Genomic DNA, 4,252 nt, shown 5'->3' on the forward strand with positions numbered 1-4,252 from the left:
TTGGTCAAGGCTAACTATGGTTAAACAAAAAACCTGCTAGATTGACTCAGCTATATCCAAACAATTTGAATCATTGACCTAAGGATCCGATTATCTTTCCTTATGTTTCCAAAAAGAACAAGCCAAAACTAATTAATCTGGTGATGAGCAAATACTTAACAGCAAACAAACAGGATTAAGACTAAAAAAAAAAAAATTCATGGATCATCTAATCGAAAGCAAACACTGGATCAAAACAGGACAACATTAAACAAAACAAAGGAGAATTAATTTGAACAGAGTAAACTAGAACCCTACGAATTCTGAACGAAATTGTTATGCGCAAAATAAGAAGAAAAACAGACCAAGAAGAAAGAACTTACTGATTTTGGAGACTACGGAACTCTCCTATTCTCGAAGTTGGTCTTGAAATAGTATTATGTGTTTGTTCTTACCCAGAACAAACACATAACACGATTTCAAAACCCCTCAAGTATTGATTGACCCTGAGAAACAAACCAGCCTCGGTGGTAAAACCCTAAGTCTAAAGTTCGAAACAATTGGGGCTTTTGGAAGCAATTAAGCGTAGATCGATGGGGAATGGGTGATACGGGTTCAGGGGTATGGTTTTGTGGTGGTTTGGGACTGCGCCGCCACCAGGGGATCTTGTGGCGGTGCTAGGGTTCTTGGCTCAAAATTTATCATTCGACGAATTCCCGGCAGACTCGAGGTGGAATGAAAGGATGAAGGTGAGGCTATGGTGTTAATTTGAGGGCCATCGGACAAAGTAGGGTTTTGGCTGATTCTTCGATTGAAAATTCGAGAACACTGGCTGGGATTTAAAGGCTAAGGTTCAGGGATTTGGAACGGGGAGGTAAAGGGGGTTCTAGGGTGTGAAAGCGGGGTCATTTGGACGATCGCCGCCGGCGGAGGCGATTTCCGGCCGGCGGCAGACGGTGGGGGACGGTGCTGACGGGCGGCGTTACGCCGGAATCAGCGGGGTATGAGAGACGGTGGTTTTGGGGGTAGGGGGGGTATGTTTGGACATTTATATATTAAATGTCGTGGGCTTCAGGACCGTTCGATCAACAAACCTCGACGGTCCTGATCTAACGCCAATGAAACGGCGTCGTTTCGTTACAACCGAACTGGACCGGGTGCTATGGGTTGGGTTTGGACGGGTTGGTGTTTATTTTATTTGGGCTCAGCCATTTTGGTCCCAACTCTTTGGCAGTCCATTTTTTTGCTTTTCTTGTATTTTATTTACTTTCTTTTGTATTTTATATATATATATATTTTTTTTGTATTTTTGTATTTCTGTATTTATTTATTTTTTCTGATTTTATAAAATGCTAAAACAAAACAAGGACTTAATTAAACTATTTAAACTCCTAAAATTATTTAAAACTCTATTTAAAGATAAAAATGCAACAATTAACAATTGAAAGTGCAAAGAAACTATTTTTCGCAATTTTCTTTGAATTTTGTTTTAAAATTAATTAATACCAAAATTGTGATATTAAATCCCTAAATGCAAATGCACATTTTTTGTATTTTTTACGTGAAATAAAAATGCAACCAATTAACGCCAAAATTTAACAAAAATTCACAAAAATTGTAAAATAATAAAGAAGTCAATTACTTGAAACTTTTGGAATTAATTTGCTTAGGGCAAAAATCACGTGCTCACAGTAGTAACGAAATTAAATTTGTTTTACCCTAATTTAAAAGGAAGTGGTACCTAATTTCTAGGAATAATTGGCAATTGTTAAAAGAAAGAAGAGGGTTCTAAATTCTTTTGCTATATTTAAGAAAAATAATTTTGGTTATTATTTGCCAATTTTTTTGGGCTTCTATTGCCAAACATAACATAAGGCCAAAATATTGTCAACTCTCTTCATGTGTTGTCATACCATGTCATTTTTTCTTAATTGTTTAGTAGCACACGCAAATGTCGGCATTGATGGACATGGTAGTTGGCAACTCCTAATAGTTGTCTATTACTTACTCCCTCCAGTCCACAATTAATTTGTTGACTGTTTATACACATATTAAAGAATTCATATTTTAGCATTAATTAACAATGAAATTGACCATGTTAACCTTAATTTGTTCGTTGGAAATATAACAAATACTCTTAGGCTCTTTACTTCAAATGCAACTTTGGAAAAAAAGAAGATAATTCCTTCTTGACATATGAAAAATTAAATATTGTGGACTACGAAAAAAAATCAAGAAATCAATTACAGTAGACCGGAGGGAATAATTGTTCAACTTGAAGGCATGAGTATAATTTGATGACTGTTCATATGTCTCATCGCTTTGTAGAAATAATAGATTAATAGTTGGCGTTTTTACTGTATGGGCATAAAACTTTTGATTAACAAAAAAGATGACAAGTTAAATAATTTGTAGATACGTCAGCAATAAATAGGTTACAGAGTCAAACAATCCTCAAAATTGAATTATATTTATATTATACTTTTAGGAGGAATATTGATGCCAACAATAAAAAATTTGGTCATGATAGTTTAGTTGAAGTAACACACACACCAAGAACATCCTTTATAAAGAGGATACAAAAATATTATATCATACTATCTCATACAATACTACATCCATCGTTGCAAATGCTATACCACTACTAAAAAATTGTAGCTAAATAGAAAAAAAAGTCGCTAATTATCTCATTTAGCGACGAATTAGAGACAAAATTATTAAACAATTCTGCTAGCTATGAGCGATTTAGCGACAGATTAGCAACGAAGTTCGTAGTTAATTCCAGTTTTAGTGATAACTAGCTTAACTAATTAATTGTTCATGTTTGCAGGTTCAATGTCCAACAATTTTGAACTCACCTATTATATTAGTGTAATTACACTTATTTTTCTATTTAAGGATATTGTATCTATTAGGATGCCAATTGTATTAACAATCAAACTCCATATGAACTACTGTACAAAAGAAAGCCAAAATATTCTCCCTAAAGAGCTTTGGTCGTTTGTCTTACACGTGCAACGCACGTACCCTAAAGCTAGTGTGTGTGTGTGTATATATATATATATATATATATATATATATATATTGTGTGTTTTAAAATCCATTAATGAAAAAGGTTTCTAGTATAATTTTGTTTACCTTTTTTAATCCTTGTTAAAATGGGAGTTGTCCAAAATATGGTTGTGACTGACGTTATACCATGACCAATAAAATGTTTGTATTTCTTTATTTTTTTTTGGTTATTAATTTCATTTCATTTCAAACAAAAGAATACAAGATCATAGCTGTTTACACTTCTCAACTCTATCTTCTACTTTCTTTACTCTACATTTCTTCCTACCTATTACATACAATTAAGTAGGATAGTAGTTCATCTCATCTAATCTAGTATGTAGTCGCTGTACACATCTTCCTCTTCCATGTACTGCTTGGACTATATCTCGTACAAGTTCCTGAATGGACTGCTTCACTCCTCTGAAAATTCTGTTATTTTTTTCCTGCCAGACATGATATACTGCACCTGCAAGTATTAGTCGATATAGTTCAGCTTTAATGCTCCTTCCTTTGCAGTACTTGATTGTCCAGTTGAGTTCTTCATTCCATTGTATTGCCTTTCTATAGATCCCCTGCCATTGTAATAGCACTGTCCATACTTGTGAAGTGTAGGAACAGGAAAAGAATAGGTGATCAATAGACTCCTCTTCTTTGTTGCATAGTTCACATGTGACCTCCTCCACGTATCCCAGTCCTCTCAATCTATCTTTAGTCATTAGCTTCCTTTGAACAGCTAGGTAGACAATAAATTTCCACTTTGGGGTTCCCAGATTGCTTTGCATAAGTTTCCTCCATGTCACTTGTTCAAAGCTTCCTCTCAGTTTTGTGTGGAATTTCTTCACTGAAAAAATTTCCATCTTTTCCATATCAGCTTCATTGTATCCAGCTTCCTCAAAGTATTGTCTAGCTTTGAGAATCTTCTGAATTATCCAGGAAGCTTGTTTAGCCTCAATACTCCATCCTGCTATCTGCTTCTTGTAATACACATGCACCCACTGCACCCATAGCCTATCTTTCTTTTTGCTTAAGTTCCACATCAGTTTACAGATGGCAGCTTTGTTCCAGGCTTCAACATTCAGTAGGTTTAATCCACCAGCTGCCTTAGGCTTGCACAAAGTTTCCCAGGCCACTAGTGCTTTCCTAGACTCTTCAATCCCCCAAGTCCATAGGAAAGTTCTGGAGACTTGTTCAATCTTGTGGATCAGCTTCTTTGGAAGGT

The sequence above is a fragment of the Nicotiana attenuata genome, unplaced genomic scaffold, assembly GCF_001879085.1.
Source record: "Nicotiana attenuata strain UT unplaced genomic scaffold, NIATTr2, whole genome shotgun sequence".
Taxonomy (NCBI): Eukaryota; Viridiplantae; Streptophyta; class Magnoliopsida; order Solanales; family Solanaceae; genus Nicotiana; species Nicotiana attenuata.